The following is a 21,359-nucleotide window of genomic DNA, read 5'->3' as shown; positions in this document are numbered from 1 at the left end:
GGGCAGTGAGTGCCGGTGGGTCTGGAGTGGGCAGTGAGTGCAGGTGTGTCTGGAGTGGGCAGTGAGTGCCGGTGGGTCTGGAGTGGGCAGTGAGTGCCGGTGGGGCAGTGAGTGCAGGTGGGTCTGGAGTGGGCAGTGAATCTGGAGTGGGCAGTGAGTGCAGGTGGGTCTGGAGTGGGCAGTGAGTGCCGGTGGGTCAGGAGTGGGCAGTGAGTCTGGAGTGGGCAGTGAGTGCAGGTGGGTCTGGAGTGGGCAGTGAGTGCCGGTGGGGCAGTGAGTGCAGGTGGCTCTGGAGTGGGCAGTGAGTGCAGGTGGGTCTGGAGTGGGCAGTGAGTGCAGGTGGGTCTGCAATGGGCAGTGAGTGCAGGTGGGTCTGGAGTGGGCAGGGAGTGCAGGTGGGGCAGTGAGTGGTGGGGGCAGTGAGTGCAGGTGGGTCTGGAGTGGGCAGTGAGTGGAGGTGAGTCTGGAGTGGGCAGTGAATGCAGGTGGGTCTGGAGTGGGCAGTGAGTACAGGTGGGGCAGTGAGTGCCAGGGTCAGGAGTGTGCAGTGAGTGCCAGTGGATCTGGAGTGGGCAGTGAGTGCAGGTGGGTCTGGAGTGGGCAGTGAGTGCCGGTGGGTCTGCAGTGGGCAGTGAGTGCAGGTGGGTCTGGAGTGGGCAGTAAGTCTGGAGTGGGCAGTGAGTGCCGGTGGGTTTGCAGTGGGCAGTGAGTGCAGGTGGGTCTGGAGAGTGCAGGTGGCTCTGGAGTGGGCAGTGAGTGCAGGTGGGTCTGGAGTGGGCAGTGAGTGCAGGTGGGTCTGCAATGGGCAGTGAGTGCAGGTGGGTCTGGAGTGGGCAGGGAGTGCAGGTGGGGCAGTGAGTGAAGGGGGCAGTGAGTGCAGGTGGGTCTGGAGTGGGCAGTGAGTGGAGGTGAGTCTGGAGTGGGCAGTGAGTGCAGGTGGGTCTGGAGTGGGCAGTGAGTACAGGTGGGGCAGTGAGTGCCAGGGTCTGGAGTGTGCAGTGAGTGCCAGTGGATCTGGAGTGGGCAGTGAGTGCAGGTGGGTCTGGAGTGGGCAGTGAGTGCCGGTGGGTCTGCAGTGGGCAGTGAGTGCAGGTGGGTCTGGAGTGGGCAGTAAGTCTGGAGTGGGCAGTGAGTGCCGGTGGGTCTGCAGTGGGCAGTGAGTGCTGGTGGGTCTGGAGTGGGCAGTGAGTCTGGAGTGGGCAGTGAGTGCAGGTGGGTCTGGAGTGGGCAGTGAGGGCAGGTGGGGCAGTGAGTGCAGGTGGGTCTGGAGTGGGCAGTGAGTACCCGTGGGTCTGGAGTGGACAGTGGGCCTGGAGTGGGCAGTGAGTCTGGAGCGGGCAGTGAGTGGAGGTGGGTCTGGAGTGGGCAGTGAGTGCAAGTGGGACAGTGAGTGCCGGTGGGTCTGGAGTGGGCAGTGAGTGCAGGAGGTACAGTGAGTGCAGGTGGGGCAGTGAGTGCAAGTGGGTCTGGAGTGGGCAGTGAGTGCCGGTGGGTCTGCAGTGGGCAGTGAGTGCCGGTGGGTCTGGAGTGGGCAGTGAGTGCAGGTGGGTCTGTAGGGAGCAGTGAGTCTGGAATGGGCAGTGAGTGCAGGTGTTGCAGTGAGTGGAGGTGGGTCTGGAGTGGGCAGTGAGTGCAGGTGGGTCTGGAGTGGGCAGTGAGTCTAGAGCGGGCAGTGAGTTCAAGTGGGTCTGGAGTGGGCAGTGAATGCAGGTGTCTGGAGTGGGCAGTGAGTGCAGGTGAGTCTGCAGTGGGCAGTGAGTGCAGGTGCGTCTGGAGTGGGCAGTGGGTGCAGGTGAGTCTGGAGTGGGCAGTGAGTCTGGAGTGGGCAGTGAGTGCCGGTGGGTCTGGAGTGGGAAGTGAGTGCTGGCGGGGCAGTGAGTGCAGGTGGGTCTGGAGTGGGCAGTGAGTGCCGGTGGGTCTCGAGTGGGCAGTGAGTGCAGGTGGGGCAGTGAGTGCAGGTGAGTCTGGAGTGGGCAGTGAATCTGGAGTGGCCAGTGAGTGCAGTTGGGTCTGGAGTGCGCAGGGAGTGCTGGTGGGAGTGGAGTGGGCAGTGAGTGCCGGTGGGTCTGGAGTGGGCAGTGAGTGCAGGTTGTGCAGTGAGTGCCGGTGGGTCTGGAGTGGGCAGTGAGTGCAGGTGGGTCTGGAGTGGGCAGTGAGTGCAGGTGGGGCAGTGAGCTCAGGTGGGTCTGGAGTGTGCAGTGAATGCTGGTGGGTCTGGAGTGGGCAGTGAGTGCAGGTGGGTCTGGAGTGGGCAGTGAGTGCAGGTGGGTCTGGAGTGGGCAGTGAGGGCCGGTGGGGCAGTGAGTGCAGGTGGGTCTGGAGTGGGCAGTGAGTACCCGTGGGTCTGGAGTGGACAGTGGGCCTGGAGTGGGCAGTGAGTCTGGAGTGGGGAGTGAGTGGAGGTGGGTCTGGAGTGGGCAGTGAGTGCAGGTGTGTCTGGAGTGGGCAGTGAGTGCCGGTGGGACTGGAGTGGGCAGTGAGTCTGGAGTGGGCAGTGACTCTAGAGTGGGCAGTGAGTGCCGGTGAGTCTGGAGTGGGCAGTGAGTGTAGGTGGGTCTGGAGTGGGCAGTGTGTGCAGGTGAGTCTGGAGTGGGCAGTGAGTGCAGGTGGGTCTGGAGTGGGCAGTGAGTGCCGGTGGGTCTGGAGTGGGCAGTTAGTGCAGGTTGGTCTGGAGTGGGCAGTGAGTGCAGGTGGGTCTGGAGTGGGCAGTGAGTACAGGTGGGGCAGTGAGTGCAGGTGGGTCTGGAGTGGTCAGTGAGTGCAGGTGTGTCTGGACTGGACAGTGAGTGCAGGTGGGGCAGTGAGTGCTGGTGGGTCTGGAGTGGGCAGTGAGTGCAGGTGGGGCAGTGAGTGCCGGTGGGTATGGAGTGGGTAGTGAGTGCAGGTGGGTCTGGGGTGGGTGAGTTCAGGTGGGTCTGGAGTGGGCAGTGAGTCTGGAGTGGGCAGTGAGTGCAGGTGGGTCTGGAGTGGACAGTGGGTCTGCAGTGGGCAGTGAGTGTAGATGAGTCTGGAGTGGGCAGTGAGTGCAGGTGGGTCTGCAGTGGGCAGTGAGTGCCGGTGGGGCAGTGAGTGCCGGTGGGTCTGGAGTGGGCAGTGAGTGCAGGTGTGTCTGGAGTGGGCAGTGAGTGCCGGTGGGTCTGGAGTGGGCAGTGAGTGCCGGTGGGGCAGTGAGTGCAGGTGGGTCTGGAGTGGGCAGTGAATCTGGAGTGGGCAGTGAGTGCAGGTGGGTCTGGAGTGGGCAGTGAGTGCCGGTGGGTCAGGAGTGGGCAGTGAGTCTGGAGTGGGCAGTGAGTGCAGGTGGGTCTGGAGTGGGCAGTGAGTGCCGGTGGGGCAGTGAGTGCAGGTGGCTCTGGAGTGGGCAGTGAGTGCAGGTGGGTCTGGAGTGGGCAGTGAGTGCAGGTGGGTCTGCAATGGGCAGTGAGTGCAGGTGGGTCTGGAGTGGGCAGGGAGTGCAGGTGGGGCAGTGAGTGGTGGGGGCAGTGAGTGCAGGTGGGTCTGGAGTGGGCAGTGAGTGGAGGTGAGTCTGGAGTGGGCAGTGAATGCAGGTGGGTCTGGAGTGGGCAGTGAGTACAGGTGGGGCAGTGAGTGCCAGGGTCAGGAGTGTGCAGTGAGTGCCAGTGGATCTGGAGTGGGCAGTGAGTGCAGGTGGGTCTGGAGTGGGCAGTGAGTGCCGGTGGGTCTGCAGTGGGCAGTGAGTGCAGGTGGGTCTGGAGTGGGCAGTAAGTCTGGAGTGGGCAGTGAGTGCCAGTGGGTTTGCAGTGGGCAGTGAGTGCAGGTGGGTCTGGAGTGGGCAGTGAGTCTGGAGTGGGCAGTGAGTGCAGGTGGGTCTGGAGTGGGCAGTGAGGGCAGGTGGGGAAGTGAGTGCAGGTGGGTCTGGAGTGGGCAGTGAGTACCCGTGGGTCTGGAGTGGACAGTGGGCCTGGAGTGGGCAGTGAGTCTGGAGCGGGCAGTGAGTGGAGGTGGGTCTGGAGTGGGCAGTGAGTGCAAGTGGGACAGTGAGTGCCGGTGGGTCTGCAGTGGGCAGTGAGTGCAGGTGGGTCTGGAGTGGGCAGTGAGTCTGGAGTGGGCAGTGAGTGCAGGTGGGTCTGGAGTGGGCAGTGAGGGCAGGTGGGGCAGTGAGTGCAGGTGGGTCTGGAGTGGGCAGTGAGTACCCGTGGGTCTGGAGTGGACAGTGGGCCTGGAGTGGGCAGTGAGTCTGGAGCGGGCAGTGAGTGGAGGTGGGTCTGGAGTGGGCAGTGAGTGCAAGTGGGACAGTGAGTGCCGGTGGGTCTGGAGTGGGCAGTGAGTGCAGGAGGTACAGTGAGTGCAGGTGTGGCAGTGAGTGCAGGTGGGTCTGGAGTGGGCAGTGAGTGCCGGTGGGTCTGCAGTGGGCAGTGAGTGCCGGTGGGTCTGGAGTGGGCAGTGAGTGCAGGTGGGTCTGTAGGGAGCAGTGAGTCTGGAATGGGCAGTGAGTGCAGGTGTTGCAGTGAGTGGAGGTGGGTCTGGAGTGGGCAGTGAGTGCAGGTGGGTCTGGAGTGGGCAGTGAGTCTAGAGCGGGCAGTGAGTTCAAGTGGGTCTGGAGTGGGCAGTGAATGCAGGTGTCTGGAGTGGGCAGTGAGTGCAGGTGAGTCTGCAGTGGGCAGTGAGTGCAGGTGCGTCTGGAGTGGGCAGTGGGTGGAGGTGAGTCTGGAATGGGCAGTGAGTCTGGAGTGGGCAGTGAGTGCCGGTGGGTCTGGAGTGGGCAGTGAGTGCAGGCGGGGCAGTGAGTGCAGGTGGGTCTGGAGTGGGCAGTGAGTGCCGGTGGGTCTCGAGTGGGCAGTGAGTGCAGGTGGGGCAGTGAGTGCAGGTGAGTCTGGAGTGGGCAGTGAATCTGGAGTGGCCAGTGAGTGCAGTTGGGTCTGGAGTGCGCAGGGAGTGCTGGTGGGTGTGGAGTGGGCAGTGAGTGCCGGTGGGTCTGGAGTGGGCAGTGAGTGCAGGTTGTGCAGTGAGTGCCGGTGGGTCTGGAGTGGGCTGTGAGTGCAGGTGGGTCTGGAGTGGGCAGTGGGTGCAGGTGGGTATGGAGTGGGCCGTGAGTTCAGGTGGGTCTGGAGTGGGCAGTGAGTGCAGGTGGGACTGGAGTGGGCAGTAAGTGGAGGTGGGTCTGGAGTGGGCAGTGAATGCCGGTGGGTCTGGAGTGGGCAGAGCGTCTGGAGTGGGGAGTGAGTGCAGGTGGGGCAGTGAGTGCAGGTGGGTCTGGAGTGGGCAGTGAGTGCAGGTGGGACTGCAGTGGGCAGTGAGTGCAGGTGGGTCTAGAGTGGGCAGTGAGTGCAGGTGGGTCTGGAGTGGGCAGTGAGTGCAGGTGGGGCAGTGAGCTCAGGTGGGTCTGGAGTGGGCAGTGAATGCTGGTGGGTCTGGAGTGGGCAGTGAGTGCAGGTGGGTCTGGAGTGGGCAGTGAGTCTGGAGTGGGCAGTGAGTGCAGGTGGGTCTGGAGTGGGCAGTGAGGGCAGGTGGGGCAGTGAGTGCAGGTGGGTCTGGAGTGGGCAGTGAGTACCCGTGGGTCTGGAGTGGACAGTGGGCCTGGAGTGCGCAGTGAGTCTGGAGTGGGCAGTGAGTGGAGGTGGGTCTGGAGTGGGCAGTGAGTGCAAGTGGGACAGTGAGTGCCGGTGGGTCTGGAGTGGGCAGTGAGTGCAGGAGGTACAGTGAGTGCAGGTGGGGCAGTGAGTGCAGGTGGGTCTGGAGTGGGCAGTGAGTGCCGGTGGGTCTGCAGTGGGCAGTGAGTGCCGGTGGGTCTGGAGTGGGCAGTGAGTGCAGGTGGGTCTGTAGGGAGCAGTGAGTCTGGAATGGGCAGTGAGTGCAGGTGTTGCAGTGAGTGGAGGTGGGTCTGGAGTGGGCAGTGAGTGCAGGTGGGTCTGGAGTGGGCAGTGAATCTAGAGCGGGCAGTGAGTTCAAGTGGGTCTGGAGTGGGCAGTGAATGCAGGTGTCTGGAGTGGGCAGTGAGTGCAGGTGAGTCTGCAGTGGGCAGTGAGTGCAGGTGCGTCTGGAGTGGGCAGTGGGTGCAGGTGAGTCTGGAGTGGGCAGTGAGTCTGGAGTGGGCAGTGAGTGCAGGCGGGGCAGTGAGTACAGGTGGGTCTGGAGTGGGCAGTGAGTGCCGGTGGGTCTCGAGTGGGCAGTGAGTGCAGGTGGGGCAGTGAGTGCAGGTGAGTCTGGAGTGGGCAGTGAATCTGGAGTGGCCAGTGAGTGCAGTTGGGTCTGGAGTGCGCAGGGAGTGCTGGTGGGTGTGGAGTGGGCAGTGAGTGCCGGTGGGTCTGGAGTGGGCAGTGAGTGCAGGTTGTGCAGTGAGTGCCGGTGGGTCTGGAGTGGGCTGTGAGTGCAGGTGGGTCTGGAGTGGGCAGTGGGTGCAGGTGGGTATGGAGTGGGCCGTGAGTTCAGGTGGGTCTGGAGTGGGCAGTGAGTGCAGGTGGGACTGGAGTGGGCAGTAAGTGGAGGTGGGTCTGGAGTGGGCAGTGAATGCCGGTGGGTCTGGAGTGGGCAGAGGGTCTGGAGTGGGCAGTGAGTGCAGGCGGGGCAGTGAGTGCAGGTGGGTCTGGAGTGGGCAGTGAGTGCAGGTGGGACTGCAGTGGGCAGTGAGTGCAGGTGGGTCTGGAGTGGGCAGTGAGTGCAGGTGGGGCAGTGAGCTCAGGTGGGTCTGGAGTGTGCAGTGAATGCTGGTGGGTCTGGAGTGGGCAGTGAGTGCCAGTGGGTCTGAAGTGGGCAGTGGGTCTGGAGTGGGCATTGAGTGCAGGTGGGTCTGGAGTGGGCAGTAAGTGCAGGTGGGTCTGGGGTGGGCAGTGAGTGCAGGTGGGGCAGTGAGTGCAGGTGGTTCTGGAGTGGGCAGTGAGTGCCGGTGGGTCTGGAGTTGGCATTGAGTGCCGGTGGGTCTGGAGTGGGCAGTGAGTGGAGGTGAGTCCGGAATGGGCAGTGAGTGCCGGTGAGTCTGGAGTGGGCAGTGAGTGCAGGAGGGTCTGGAGGGGGCAGTGAGTCTGGAGTGGGCAGTGAATGCAGGTGGGGCAGTGAGTGCTGGTGGGTCTGGAGTGGGCAGTGAGTGCAGGTGGGTCTGGAGTGGGCAGTAAGTGCAGGTGGGGAAGTGAGTGCAGGTGAGTCTGGAGTGGGCAGTGAGTGCAGGTGGGTTTGCAGTGGGCAGTGAGGTCAGATGGGTCTGGAGTGGGCAGTGAGTTCAGGTGGGACTGGAGTGGGCAGTGAGTTCAGGTGAGTCTGGAGTAGGCAGTGAGTGCAAGTGGGACAGTGAGTGCAGGTGGGTCTGGAGTGGGCAGTGGGTCTGGGGTGTGCAGTGGGTCTGGGGTGGGCAGTGAGTGCAGGTGGGTCTGGAGTGGGCAGTGAGTGCTGGTGGGTCTGGAGTGGGCAGTGAGTGCAGGTGGGTCTGGAGTGGGTAGTGAGTCTGGAGTGGGCAGTGAGTGCAGGTGGGGCAGTGAGTGGAGGTGGGTCTGGAGTGGGCAATGACTGCAGGTGGTTCTGGAGTGGGCAGTGAGTCTGGAGCGGGCAGTGAGTTCAGGTGGGTCTGGAGTTCGCAGTGAGTGCAGGTGTTTGGAGTGGGCAGTGAGTGTAGGTAAGTCTGGAGTGGGCAGTGAGTGCCGGTGGGTCTGGAGTGGGCAGTGAGTATGGAGTGGGCAGTGAGTTCAGGTGGGTCTGGAGTGGACAGTGAGTGCAGGTGTCTGGAGTGGGCAGTGAGTGCAGCTGAGTCTGCAGTGGGCAGTGAATGCAGGTGAGTCTGGAGTGGGCAGTGGGTGCAGGTGGGGCAGTGAGTGCCGGTGGGACTGGAGTAGGTAGTGAGTGCGGGTGGGTCTGGAGTGGGCCGTGAGGTCAGGTGGGTCTGGAGTGGGCAGTGAGTGCAGGTGGGACTTGAGTGGGCAGTAAGTGGAGGTGGGTCTGGAGTGTGCAGTGAGTGCCGGTGGGTCTGGAGTGGGCAGTGGGTCTGGAGCGGGCAGTGAGTGCAGGTGAGGCAGGGAGTGCAGGTGGGTCTGGAGTGGGCAGTGAGTGCAGGTGGGTCTGGAGTGGGCAGTGAGTGCAGGTGGGTCTGGAGTGGGCAGTGAGTGCAAGTGGGGCAGTGAGTGCAGGTGGGTCTGGAGTGGGCAGTGGGTCTGGAGTGGGCAGTGGGTCTGGGGTGGGCAGTGAGTGCATGTGGGTCTGGAGTGGGCAGTGAGTGCTGGTGGGTCTGGAGTGGGCAGTGAGTGCAGGTGGGTCTGAAGTGGGTAGTGAGTCTGGAGTGGGCAGTGAGTGCAGGTGGGGCAGTGAGTGGAGGTGGGTCTGGAGTGGGCAGTGACCGCAGGTGGGTCTGGAGTGGGCAGTGACTCTGGAGCGGGCAGTGAGTTCAGGTGGGTCTGGAGTGGGCAGTGAGTGCAGGTGTTTGGAGTGGGCAGTGAGTGTAGGTAAGTCTGGAGTGGGCAGTGAGTGCCGGTGGGTGCAGGTGGGTCTGCAGTGGGCAGTGATTCTGGAGTGGGCAGTGAGTGCCGGTGAGTCTGGAGTGGGCAGTGAGTGCAGGTGGGTCTGAAGTGGGCAGTGTGTGCAGGTGGGGCAGTGAGTGCTGGTGCGTCTGGAGTGGGCAGTGAGTGCCGGTGGGTCTGGAGTGGGGCAGTGAGTGCAGGTGGGCAGTGAGTGCAGGTGAGTCTGGTGTGTGCAGTGTGTGCCGGTGGGGCAGTGAGTGCAGGTGGGGCAGTGAGTGCCAGTGGGTCTGGAGTGGGCAGTGAGTGCCAGTGGGTCTGGAGTGGGCAGTGAGTGCCAGTGGGTCTGGGTCAGTGAGTGCCAGTGGGTCTGGATTGGGCAGTGAGTGCAGTTGGGGCACTGAGTGCCGGTGGGTCTGGAGTGGGCAGTGAGTGCAGGTGGGGCAGTGAGTGCAGGTGGGTCTAGAGTGGGCAGTGAGTGCCGGTGGGTCTGGAGTGGGTAGTGAGTGCAGGTGGGGCAGTGAGTGGAGGTGGGTCTGGAGTGGGCAGTGAGTGCAGGTGGGTCTGGAGTGGGCAGTGAGTATGGAGCGGGCAGTGAGTGCAGTTGGGTCTGGAGTAGGCAGTGAGTGCCGGTGGGTCTGCATTGGGCAGTGAGTGCAGGTGGGTCTCGAGTGGGCAGTTAGTGCAGGTGGGCAGTGAGTGCAGGTGGGTCTGGAGTGGGCAGTGAGTGCCGGTGGGTCTGGAGTGGGCAGTGGTTCTGGAGTGGGCAGTGAGTCTGGAGCGGGCAGTGAGTGGAGGTGGGTCTGGAGTGGGCAGTGAGTGCAGGTCGGGCAGTGAGTGCCGGTGGGTCTGGAGTGGGCAGTGAGTGCAGGAGGGGCAGTGAGTGCAGGTGGGGCAGTGAGTGCAGGTGGGTCTGGAGTGGGCAGTGATTGCCGGTGGGTCTGGAGTGGGCAGTGAGTGCAGGTGGGGCGGTGAGTGGAGGTGGGTCTGGAGTGGGCAGTGAGTGCAGGTGGGTCTGGAGTGGGCAGTGAGTATGGAGCGGGCAGTGAGTTCAGGTGGGTCTGGAGTGGTCAGTGAGTGCAGTTGTCTGGAGTGGGCAGTGAGTGCAGGTGAGTCTGGAGTGGGCAGTGGGTGCAGGTGGGTCTGGAGTGGGCAGTGAGTCTGGAGTGGGCAATGAGTGCAGGTGGGTCTGGAGTGGGCAGTGAGTGCCGGTGGGTCTGGAGTGGGAAGTGAGTGCAGGTGGGGCAGTTAGTGCAGGTGTGTTTGGAGTGGGCAGTGAGTGCTGGTGGGTCTGGAGTGGGCAATGAGTGCAGGTGGGGCAGTGAGTGCCGGTGGGTCTGGAGTGGGCAGTGAGTGCCGGAAGGTCCTTGAGTGGGCAGTGAGTGCAGGTGGGGCAGTGAGTGCAGGTGGGTCTGGAGTGGGCAGTGAGTGCCGGTGGGTCTGGAGTGGGCAGTGAGTGCAGGTGGGTCAGTGAGTGGAGATGGGTCTGGAGTGGGCAGTGAGTTCAGGTGGGTCTGGAGTAGGCAGTGAATGATGGTGGGTCTGGAGTGGGCAGTGAGTGCAGGTGGGTCTGGAGTGGGCAGTAACTGCAGGTGGGACAGTGAGTTCAGGTGCGTCTGGAGTGGGCAGTGAGTGCAGGTGGGTTTGCAGTGGGCAGTGAGGTCAGATGGTTCTGGAGAGGGCAGTGAGTTCCGGTAGGACTGGAGGGGGCAGTGAGGGAAGGTGGGTCTGGAGTGGGCAGTAAGTGCAGGTGGGGCAGTGAGTGCAGGTGGGTCTGGAGTTGGCAGTGAGTGCAGGTGGGGCAGTGAATGCAGGTGGGGCAGTGAGTGCAGGTGGGGCAGTGAGCTCAGATGGGTCTGGAGTGCGCAGTGAGTGCAGGTGGGTCTGGAGTGCGCAGTGAGTGCAGGTGGGTCTGGAGTGGGCAGTGAGTACAGGTGGGTGTGGAGTGGGCAGTGAGTCTGGAGTGGGCAGTGAGTGCAGGTGGGGAAGTGAGTGCCGGTGGGTCTGGAGTGGGCAGTGAGTGCAGGTGGGGCAGTAAGTGCAGGTGAGTCTGGAGTGGGCAGTGAGTCTGGAGTGAGCAGTGAGTGCTGGGGGGGCAGTGAGTGGAGGTGGGCCTGGAGTGGGCATGAGTGCCGGAGGTCTGGAGTGGGCAGTGAGTGCAGGTGGGGCAGTGAGTGCCGGTGGGTCTGGAGTAGGTAGTGAGTGCGGGTGGGTCTGGAGTGGGCCGTGAGGTCAGGTAATTCTGGAGTGGGCAGTGAGTGCAGGTGGGACTGGAGTGGGCAGTAAGTGGAGGTGGGTCTGGAGTGTGCAGTGAGTGCCGGTGGGTCTGGAGTGGGCAGTGGGTCTGGAGCGGGCATTGAGTGCAGGTGAGGCAGGGAGTGCAGGTGGGTCTGGAGTGGGCAGTGAGTGCAGGTGGGTCTGGAGTGGACAGTGAGTGCAGGTGGGTATGGAGTGGGCAGTGAGTGCAAGTGTGGCAGTGAGTGCAGGTGGGTCTGGAGTGGGCAGTGGGTCTGGGGTGGGCAGTGGGTCTGGGGTGGGCAGTGAGTGCAGGTGGGTCTGGAGTGGGCAGTGAGTGCTGGTGGGTCTGGAGTGGGCAGTGAGTGCAGGTGGGTCTGGAGTGGGTAGTGAGTCTGGAGAGGGCAGTGAGTGCAGGTGGGGCAGTGAGTGGAGGTGGGTCTGGAGTGGGCAGTGACTGCAGGTGGGTCTGGAGTGGGCAGTGAGTCTGGAGCGGGCAGTGAGTTTAGGTGGGTCTGGAGTGGGCAGTGAGTGCAGGTGTTTGGAGTGGGCAGTGAGTGTAGGTAAGTCTGGAGTGGGCAGTGAGTGCCGTTGGGTGCAGGTGGGTCTGCAGTGGGCAGTGAGTCTGGAGTGGGCAGTGAGTGTAGATGAGTCTGGAGTGGGCAGTGAGTGCAGGTGGGTCTGCAGTGGGCAGTGAGTGCCGGTGGGGCAGTGAGTGCCGGTGGGTCTGAAGTGGGCAGTGAGTGCAGGTGTGTCTGGAGTGGGCAGTGAGTGCCGGTGGGTCTGGAGTGGGCAGTGAGTGCCGGTGGGGAAGTGAGTGCAGGTGGGTCTGGAGTGGGCAGTGAATCTGGAGTGGGCAGTGAGTGCAGGTGGGTCTGGAGTGGGCAGTGAGTGCCGGTGGGTCAGGAGTGGGCAGTGAGTCTGGAGTGGGCAGTGAGTGCAGGTGGGTCTGGAGTGGGCAGTGAGTGCAGGTGTGTCTGGAGTGGGCAGTGAGTGCCGGTGGGGCAGTGAGTGCAGGTGGCTCTGGAGTGGGCAGTGAGTGCAGGTGGGTCTGGAGTGGGCAGTGAGTGCAGGGGGGTCTGCAATGGGCAGTGAGTGCAGGTGGGTCTGGAGTGGGCAGTGAGTGCAGGTGGGGCAGTGAGTGGAGGGGGCAGTGAGTGCAGGTGGGTCTGGAGTGGGCAGTGAGTGGAGGTGAGTCTGGAGTGGGCAGTGAGTGCAGGTGGGTCTGGAGTGGGCAGTGAGTGCAGGTGGGGCAGTGAGTGCAGGTAGGTCTGGAGTAGGCAGTGAGTGCAGTTGGGTCTGGAGTCGGCAGTGAGTGCAGGTGGGGCAGTGAGTGCCAGTGGGTCTGGAGTGGGCAGTGAGTGCCGGTGGGTCTGGAGTGGGTAGTGAGTGCAGGTGGGTCTGGAGTGGGCAGTGAGTGCCGGTGGGTCTGCAGTGGGCAGTGAGTGCAGGTGGGTCTGGAGTGGGCAGTGAGTTTGGAGTGGGCAGTGGGTGCAGGTGGGTCTGGAGTGGGCAGTGAGGGCAGGTGGGGCAGTGAGTGCAGGTGGGTCTGGAGTCGGCAGTGAGTGCCCGTGGGTCTGGAGTGGGCAGTGGGTCTGGAGTGGGCAGTGAGTCTGGAGTGGGCAGTGAGTGGAGGTGGGTCTGGAGTGGGCAGTGAGTGCAAGTGGGACAGTGAGTGCCGGTGGGTCTGGAGTGGGCAGTGAGTGCAGGAGGTACAGTGAGTTCAGGTGGGGCAGTGAGTGCAGGTGGGTCTGGAGTGGGCAGTGAGTGCCGGTGGGTCTGCAGTGGGCAGTGAGTGCCCGTGGGTCTGGAGTGGGTCTGTAGGGGGCAGTGAGTCTGGAATGGGCAGTGAGTGCAGGTGTTGCAGTGAGTGGAGGTGGGTCTAGAGTGGGCAGTGAGTGCAGGTGGGTATGGAGTGGGCAGTGAGTCTAGAGTGGGCAGTGAGTTCAAGTGGGTCTGGAGTGGGCAGTGAATGCAGGTGTCTGGAGTGGGCAGTGAGTGCAGGTGAGTCTGCAGTGGGCAGTGAGTGCAGGTGCGTCTGGAGTGGGCAGTGGGTGCAGGTGAGTCTGGAGTGGGCAGTGAGTCTGGAGTGGGCAGTGAGTGCCGGTGCGTCTGGAGTGGGCAGTGAGTGCAGGCGGGGCAGTGAGTGCAGGTGGGTCTGGAGTGGGCAGTGAGTGCCGGTGGGTCTCGAGTGGGCAGTGAGTGCAGGTGGGGCAGTGAGTGCAGGTGAGTCTGGAGTGGGCAGTGAATCTGGAGTGGGCAGTGAGTGCAGGTGGGTCTGGAGTGCGCAGGGAGTGCTGGTGGGTCTGGAGTGGGCAGTGAGTGCCGGTGGGTCTGGAGTGGGCAGTGAGTGCAGGTTGTGCAGTGAGTGCTGGTGGGTCTGGAGTGGGCTGTGAGTGCAGGTGGGTCTGGAGTGGGCAGTGGGTGCAGGTGGGTATGGAGTGGGCCGTGAGTTCAGGTGGGTCTGGAGTGGGCAGTGAGTGCAGGTGGGACTGGAGTGGGCAGTAAGTGGAGGTGGGTCTGGAGTGGGCAGTGAATGCCGGTGGGTCTGGAGTGGGCAGTGGGTCTGGAGTGGGCAGTGAGTGCAGGTGGGGCAGTGAGTGCAGGTGGGTCTGGAGTGGGCAGTGAGTGCAGGTGGGACTGCAGTGGGCAGTGAGTGCAGGTGGGTCTGGAGTGGGCAGTGAGTGCAGGTGGGTCTGGAGTGGGCAGTGAGTGCAGGTGGGGCAGTGAGCTCAGGTGGGTCTGGAGTGTGCAGTGAATGCTGGTGGGTCTGGAGTGGGCAGTGAGTGCCAGTGGGTCTGAAGTGGGCAGTGGGTCTGGAGTGGGCATTGAGTGCAGGTGGGTCTGGAGTGGGCAGTAAGTGCAGGTGGGTCTGGGGTGGGCAGTAAGTGCAGGTGGGGCAGTGAGTGCAGGTGGTTCTGGAGTGGGCAGTGATTGCCGGTGGGTCTGGAGTTGCCATTGAGTGCCGGTGGGTCTGGAGTGGGCAGTGAGTGGAGGTGAGTCTGGAGTGGGCAGTGAGTGGAGGTGGGTCTGGAGTGGGCAGTGAGTGCAAGTGGGACAGTGAGTGCCGGTGGGTCTGGAGTGGGCAGTGAGTGCAGGAGGTACAGTGAGTTCAGGTGGGGCAGTGAGTGCAGGTGGGTCTGGAGTGGGCAGTGAGTGCCGGTGGGTCTGCAGTGGGCAGTGAGTGCCCGTGGGTCTGGAGTGGGTCTGTAGGGGGCAGTGAGTCTGGAATGGGCAGTGAGTGCAGGTGTTGCAGTGAGTGGAGGTGGGTCTAGAGTGGGCAGTGAGTGCAGGTGGGTATGGAGTGGGCAGTGAGTCTAGAGTGGGCAGTGAGTTCAAGTGGGTCTGGAGTGGGCAGTGAATGCAGGTGTCTGGAGTGGGCAGTGAGTGCAGGTGAGTCTGCAGTGGGCAGTGAGTGCAGGTGCGTCTGGAGTGGGCAGTGGGTGCAGGTGAGTCTGGAGTGGGCAGTGAGTCTGGAGTGGGCAGTGAGTGCCGGTGCGTCTGGAGTGGGCAGTGAGTGCAGGCGGGGCAGTGAGTGCAGGTGGGTCTGGAGTGGGCAGTGAGTGCCGGTGGGTCTCGAGTGGGCAGTGAGTGCAGGTGGGGCAGTGAGTGCAGGTGAGTCTGGAGTGGGCAGTGAATCTGGAGTGGGCAGTGAGTGCAGGTGGGTCTGGAGTGCGCAGGGAGTGCTGGTGGGTCTGGAGTGGGCAGTGAGTGCCGGTGGGTCTGGAGTGGGCAGTGAGTGCAGGTTGTGCAGTGAGTGCTGGTGGGTCTGGAGTGGGCTGTGAGTGCAGGTGGGTCTGGAGTGGGCAGTGGGTGCAGGTGGGTATGGAGTGGGCCGTGAGTTCAGGTGGGTCTGGAGTGGGCAGTGAGTGCAGGTGGGACTGGAGTGGGCAGTAAGTGGAGGTGGGTCTGGAGTGGGCAGTGAATGCCGGTGGGTCTGGAGTGGGCAGTGGGTCTGGAGTGGGCAGTGAGTGCAGGTGGGGCAGTGAGTGCAGGTGGGTCTGGAGTGGGCAGTGAGTGCAGGTGGGACTGCAGTGGGCAGTGAGTGCAGGTGGGTCTGGAGTGGGCAGTGAGTGCAGGTGGGTCTGGAGTGGGCAGTGAGTGCAGGTGGGGCAGTGAGCTCAGGTGGGTCTGGAGTGTGCAGTGAATGCTGGTGGGTCTGGAGTGGGCAGTGAGTGCCAGTGGGTCTGAAGTGGGCAGTGGGTCTGGAGTGGGCATTGAGTGCAGGTGGGTCTGGAGTGGGCAGTAAGTGCAGGTGGGTCTGGGGTGGGCAGTAAGTGCAGGTGGGGCAGTGAGTGCAGGTGGTTCTGGAGTGGGCAGTGATTGCCGGTGGGTCTGGAGTTGCCATTGAGTGCCGGTGGGTCTGGAGTGGGCAGTGAGTGGAGGTGAGTCTGGAGTGGGCAGTGAGTGCCGGTGGGTCTGGAGTGGGCAGTGAGTGCAGGAGGGTCTGGAGGGGGCAGTGAGTCTGGAGTGGGCAGTGAGTGCAGGTGGGGCAGTGAGTGCTGGTGGGTCTGGAGTGGGCAGTGAGTGCAGGTGGGTCTGGAGTGGGCAGTAAGTGCAGGTGGGGAAGTGAGTGCAGGTGAGTCTGGAGTGGGCAGTGAGTGCAGGTGGGTTTGCAGTGGGCAGTGAGGTCAGATGGGTCTGGAGTGGGCAGTGAGTTCAGGTGGGACTGGAGTGGGCAGTGAGTGCAGGTGGGTATGGTGTGGGCAGTGAATGCTGGTGGGTCTGGAGTGGGCAGTGAGTGCAGGTGGGTCTGGAGTGGGCAGTAAGTGCAGGTGGGGAAGTGAGTGCAGGTGAGTCTGGAGTGGGCAGTGAGTGCAGGTGGGTTTGCAATGGGCAGTGAGGTCAGATGGGTCTGGAGTGGGCAGTGAGTTCAGGTGGGACTGGAGTGGGCAGTGAGTGCAGGTGGGTCTGGAGGGGGCAGTGAGTGCAGGTGGGTCTGGAGTGGGCAGTGAGAGCAGGTGGGGCAGTGAATGCAGGTGGGGCAGTGAGCTCAGATTGGTGTGGAGTGGGCAGTAAGTGACGGTGGGGCAGTAAGTGCAGGTGGGTCTGGAGTGGGCAGTGAGTGCAGGTGGGTGTGGAGTGGGCATTGAGTCTGGAGTGGGCAGTGAGTGCAGGTGGGGCAGTAAGTGCCGGTGGGTCTGGAGTTGGAAGTGAGTGCCTTTGGGTCTGGAGTGGGCAGTGAGTGCAGATGGGGCAGTGAGTGCAGGTGAGTCTGGAGTGGGCAGTGAGTCTGGAGTGGGCAGTGAGTGCAGGAGGGGCAGTGAGTGCAGGTGGGCCTGGAGTGGGCAGTGAGTGCCGGTGGGTCTGGATTAGGCAGTGAGTGCAGGTGGGGCAGTGAGTGCCAGTGGGTCTGGAGTAGGTAGTGAGTGCAGGTGGGTCTGGAGTGGGCCGTGAGGTCAGGTGGGTCTGGAGTGGGCAGTGAGTGCAGGTGGGACTGGAGTGGGTAGTGAGTGCAGGTGGGTCTGGAGTGGGCAGTGAGTGCAGGTGGGTCTGGAGTGGGCAGTGAGTGCAGGTGGGGCAGTGAGATCAGGTGGGTCTGGAGTGGGCAGTGAGTGCTGGTGGGTCTGGAGTGGGCAGTAAGTGCCGGTGGGTCTGGAGTGGGCAGTGGGTCTGGGGTGGGCAGTGAGTGCAGGTGGGTCTGGAGTGGGCAGTGAGTGCAGGTGGGTCTGGGGTGGGTAGTGAGTGCCGGTGGGTCTGGAGTGGGCAGTGAGTGCAGGTGGGTCTGGAGTGGGCAGTGAGTCTGGAGTGGGCAGTGAGTGCAGGTGGGGCAGTGAGTGGAGGTTGATGTGGAGTGGGCAGTGAGAGCAGGTGGGTGTGGAGTGGGCAGTGAGTCTGGAGCGGGCAGTGAGTACAGGTGGGTCTGCAGTGGGCAGTGAGTGCAGGTAAGTCTGGAGTGGGCAGTGAGTGCAGGTGGGTGCAGGTGGGTCTGGAGTGGGCAGTGAGTCTGCAGCGGGCAGTGAGTTCAGGTGGGTCTGGAGTAGGCAGTGAGTGGAGATGGGTCTGGAGTGGGCAGTGAGTGCCGGTGGGTCTGGAGTGGGCAGTGAGTGCAGGTGGGGCAGTGAGTGCAGGTGGGTCTTGAGTGGGCAGTGAGTGCTGGTGGGTCTGGAGTGGGCAGTGAGTGCCGGTGGGTCTGGAGTGGGGCAATAAGTGCAAGTAGGGCTGTGAGTGCAGGTGAGTCTGGTGTTGGCAGTGAGTGCCGGTGGGGCACTGAGTGCAGGTGGGGCAGTGAGTGCCAGTGGGTCTGGAGTGGGCAGTGAGTCTGGAGTGGGCAGTGAGTGCAGGTGGGACAGTGAGTGCCGATGGGTCTGCAGTGGGCAGGTAGTGCAGGAGGGTCTGGAGTGGGCAGTGAGTGCAGGTGGGTCTGGAGTGGGCAGTGGGTCTGCAGTGGGCAGTGAGTGTAGGTGAGTCTGGAGTGGGCAGTGAGTGCAGGCGGGTCTGGAGTGGGCGGTGAGGGCCGGTGGGGCAGTGAGTGCAGGTAAGTCTGGAGTGGGCAGTGGGTCTGCAGTGGGCAGTGAGTGTAGGTGAGTCTGGAGTGGGCAGTGAGTGCAGGTGGGTCTGGAGTGGGCGGTGAGGGCCGGTGGGGCAGTGAGTGCAGGTGGGTGTGGAGTGGGCAGTGAGTGCCGGTGGGTATGGAGTGTGCAGTGAGTGCAGGTGGGTCTGGAGTGGGCAGTGAGTGCAGGTGGGTCTGGAGTGGGCAGTGAGTGCCAGTGGGTCTGGAGGGGGCAGTGAGTGCAGGTGGGTCTGGAGTGGGCAGTGAGTGCAGGTGGGGCAGTGAGTGGCGGTGGGTCTCAAGTGGGCAGTGAGTGCGGGTGGGGCGGTGAGTGCCGGTGGGTCTGGAGTGGGCAGTGAGTGCAGGTGGGGCAGTGAGCTCAGGTGAGCCTGGAGTGGGCAGTGAGTGCAGGTGGGTCTGGAGTGGGCAGTGGGTCTGCAGTGGGCAGTGAGTGCAGGTGAGTCTGGAGTGGGTGGGTGAGTTCAGGTGAGTCTGCAGTGGGCAGTGAGTCCGGAGTGGGCAGTGAGTGAAGGTGGGTCTGGAGTGGGCAGTGGGTCTGCAGTGGGCAGTGAGTGCAGGTGACTCTGGAGTGGGCAGTGAGAGCAGGTGGGACAGTGAGTGCAGGTGGGGCAGTGAGCTCAGGTGGGTCTGGAGTGGGCAGTGAGTGCCGGTGGGGCAGTGAGTGCAGGTTGGTCTGGAGTGGGCAGTGAGTACAGGAGGGTGTGGAGTGGGCAGTGAGTCTGGAATGGGCAGTGAGTGCAGGTGGGTCTGGAGCAGGCAGTGAATGCAGATGGGGCAGTGAGTGCAGGTGAGTCTGGAGTGGGCAGTGAGTCTGGAGTGGGCAGTGAGTGCAGGTGGGGCAGAGAGTGGAGGTGGGCTTGGAGTGGGCAGTGAGTGCCGGTGGGTCTGGAGTGGGCAGTGAGTGCAGGTGGGGCAGTGAGTGCAAGTGGGTCTGGAGTAGGTAGTGAACGCGGGTGGGTCTGGAGTGGGCCATGATGTCAGGTGGGTCTGGAGTGGGCAGTGAGTGCAGGTGGGACTGGAGTGGGCAGTAAGTGGAGGTGGGTCTGTAGTGGGCAGTGAGTGCCGGTGGGTCTGGCGTGGGCAGTGAGTGCAGGTGGGTCTGGAGTGGGCAGTGAGTGGAGGTGAGTCTGGAGTGGGCAGTGAGTGCATGTGGGTCTGGAGTGGGCAGTGAGTGCAGGTGGGTCTGGAGTGGGCAGTGAGTGCCGGTGGGTCTGGAGTGGGGCAGTGAGTGCAGGTGCATCTGGAGTGGGCAGTGGGTGCACGTGAGTCTGGAGTGGGCAGTAAGTCTGGAGTGGGCAGTGAGTGCCGGTGGGTCTGGAGTGGGCAGTGAGTGCAGGCGGGGCAGTTAGTGCAGGTGTGTTTGGAGTGGGCAGTGAGTGCCGGTGGGTCTGGACTGGGCAGTGAGTGCAGGTGGGGCAGTGAGTGCCGGTGGGTCTGGAGTGGGCAGGGAGTGCCGGTGGGAATGGAGTGGGCAGTGAGTGCAGGTGGGGCAGTGAGTGCCGGTGGGTCTGGAGTGGGCAGTGAGCGCCGGTGGGTCAGTGAGTGGAGATGGGTCTGGAGTGGGCAGTGAGTTCAGGTGGGTATGGTGTGGGCAGTGAATGCTGGTGGGTCCGGAGTGGGCAGTGAGTGCAGGTGGGTCTGGAGTGGGCAGTAAGTGCAGGTGGGGAAGTGAGAGCAGGTGAGTCTGGAGTGGGCAGTGAGTGCAGGTGGGTCTGGAGTGGGAGGTGAGGTCAGGTGGGTCTGGAGTGGGCAGTGAGTGCAGGTGGGACTGGAGTGGGCAGTGAGTGCAGGTGGGTCTGGAGTGGGCAGTGAGTGCAGGTGGGTCTGGAGTGGGCAGTGAGTGCAGGTGGGGCAATGAGATCAGGTGGGTCTGGAGTGGACAGTGAGTGCAGGTGGGTCTGGAGTGGGCAGTAAGTGCAGGTGGGGAAGTGAGTGCAGGTGAGTCTGGAGTAGGTAGTGAGTGCAGGTGGGTCTGGAGTGGGAGGTGAGGTCAGGTGGGTCTGGAGTGGGCAGTGAGTGCAGGTGGGACTGGAGTGGGCAGTGAGTGCAGGTGGGTCTGGAGTGGGCAGTGAGTGCAGGTGGGTCTGGAGTGGGCAGTGAGTGCAGGTGGGGCAGTGAGATCAGGTGGGTCTGGAGTGGGCAGTGAGTGCTGGTGGTTCTGGAGTGGGCAGTAAGTGCCGGTGGGTCTGGAGTGGGCAGTGGGTCTGGGGTGGGCAGTGAGTGCAGGTGGGTCTGGAGTGGGCAGTGAGTGCAGGTGGGTCTGGGGTGGGCAGTGAGTGCCGGTGGGTCTGGAGTGGGCAGTGAGTGCAGGTGGGTCTGGAGTGGGCAGTGAGTCTGGAGTGGGCAGTGAGTGCAGGTGGGGCAGTGAGTGGAGGTGGATGTGAAGTGGGCAGTAAGTGCAGGTGGGTGTGGAGTGGGCAGTGAGTGCAGGTGGGTCTGCAGTGGGCAGTGAGTGCAGGTAAGTCTGGAGTGGGCAGTGAGTGCAGGTGGGTGCAGGTGGGTCTGGAGTGGGCAGTGAGTCTGCAGCGGGCAGTGAGTTCAGGTCGGTCTGGAGTAGGCAGTGAGTGGAGATGGGTCTGGAGTGGGCAGTGAGTGCCGGTGGGTCTGGAGTGGGCAGTGAGTGCATGTGGGGCAGTGAGTGAAGGTGGCTCTGGAGTGGGCAGTGAGTGCAGGAGGGGCAGTGAGTGCTGGTGGGTCTGGAGTGGGCAGTGAGTGACGGTGGGTCTGGAGTGGGGCAATAAGTGCAGGTAGGGCAGTGAGTGCAGGTGAGTCTGGTGTGGGCAGTGAGTGCCGGTGGGGCACTGAGTGCCAGTGGGGCAGTGAGTGCCAGTGGGTCTGGAGTGGGCAGTGAGTCTGGAGTGGGCAGTGAGTGCAGGTGGGGCAGTGAGTGCCGATGGGTCTGCAGTGGGCAGTGAGTGCAGGTGGGTCTGGAGTGGGCAGTGAGTGCAGGTGGGTCTGGAGTGGGCAGTGGGTCTGCAGTGGGCAGTGAGTGTAGATGAGTCTGGAGTGGGCAGTGAGTGCAGATGGGTCTGCAGTGGGCAGTGAGTGCCGGTGGGGCAGTGAGTGCCGGTGGGTCTGGAGTGGGCAGTGAGTGCAGGTGTGTCTGGAGTGGGCAGTGAGTGCCGGTGGGTCTGGAGTGGGCAGTGAGTGCCGGTGGGGCAGTGAGTGCAGGTGGGTCTGGAGTGGGCAGTGAATCTGGAGTGGGCAGTGAGTGTAGGTGGGTCTGGAGTGGGCAGTGAGTGCCGGTGGGTCAGGAGTGGGCAGTGAGTCTGGAGTGGGCAGTGAGTGCAGGTGGGTCTGGAGTGGGCAGTGAGTGCCGGTGGGGCAGTGAGTGCAGGTGGCTCTGGAGTGGGCAGTGAGTGCAGGTGGGTCTGGAGTGGGCAGTGAGTGCAGGTGGGTCTGCAATGGGCAGTGAGTGCAGGTGGGTCTGGAGTGGGCAGGGAGTGCAGGTGGGGCAGTGAGTGGAGGGGGCAGTGAGTGCAGGTGGGTCTGGAGTGGGCAGTGAGTGGAGGTGAGTCTGGAGTGGGCAGTGAGTGCAGGTGGGTCTGGAGTGGGCAGTGAGTACAGGTGGGGCAGTGAGTGCCAGGGTCTGGAGTGTGCAGTGAGTGCCAGTGGATCTGGAGTTTGCAGTGAGTGCAGGTGGGTCTGGAGTGGGCAGTGAGTGCCGGTGGGTCTGCAGTGGGCAGTGAGTGCAGGTGGGTCTGGAGTGGGCAGTAAGTCTGGAGTGGGCAGTGAGTGCCGGTGGGTCTGCAGTGGGCAGTGAGTGCAGGTGGGTCTGGAGTGGGCAGTGAGTCTGGAGTGGGCAGTGAGTGCAGGTGGGTCTGGAGTGGGCAGTGAGGGCAGGTGGGGCAGTGAGTGCAGGTGGGTCTGGAGTGGGCAGTGAGTACCCGTGGGTCTGGAGTGGACAGTGGGCCTGGAGTGGGCAGTGAGTCTGGAGCGGGCAGTGAGTGGAGGTGGGTCTGGAGTGGGCAGTGAGTGCAAGTGGGACAGTGAGTGCCGGTGGGTCTGGAGTGGGCAGTGAGTGCAGGAGGTACAGTGAGTGCAGGTGGGGCAGTGAGTGCAAGTGGGTCTGGAGTGGGCAGTAAGTGCCGGTGGGTCTGCAGTGGGCAGTGAGTGCCGGTGGGTCTGGAGTGGGCAGTGAGTGCAGGTGGGTCTGTAGGGAGCAGTGAGTCTGGAATGGGCAGTGAGTGCAGGTGTTGCAGTGAGTGGAGGTGGGT

This window comes from Pleurodeles waltl, unplaced genomic scaffold (genome assembly GCF_031143425.1).
Source record: "Pleurodeles waltl isolate 20211129_DDA unplaced genomic scaffold, aPleWal1.hap1.20221129 scaffold_37, whole genome shotgun sequence".
Taxonomy (NCBI): domain Eukaryota; kingdom Metazoa; phylum Chordata; class Amphibia; order Caudata; family Salamandridae; genus Pleurodeles; species Pleurodeles waltl.
The sequence above is the reverse complement of the archived record's forward strand: the minus strand, read 5'-3'. Positions refer to the sequence as shown.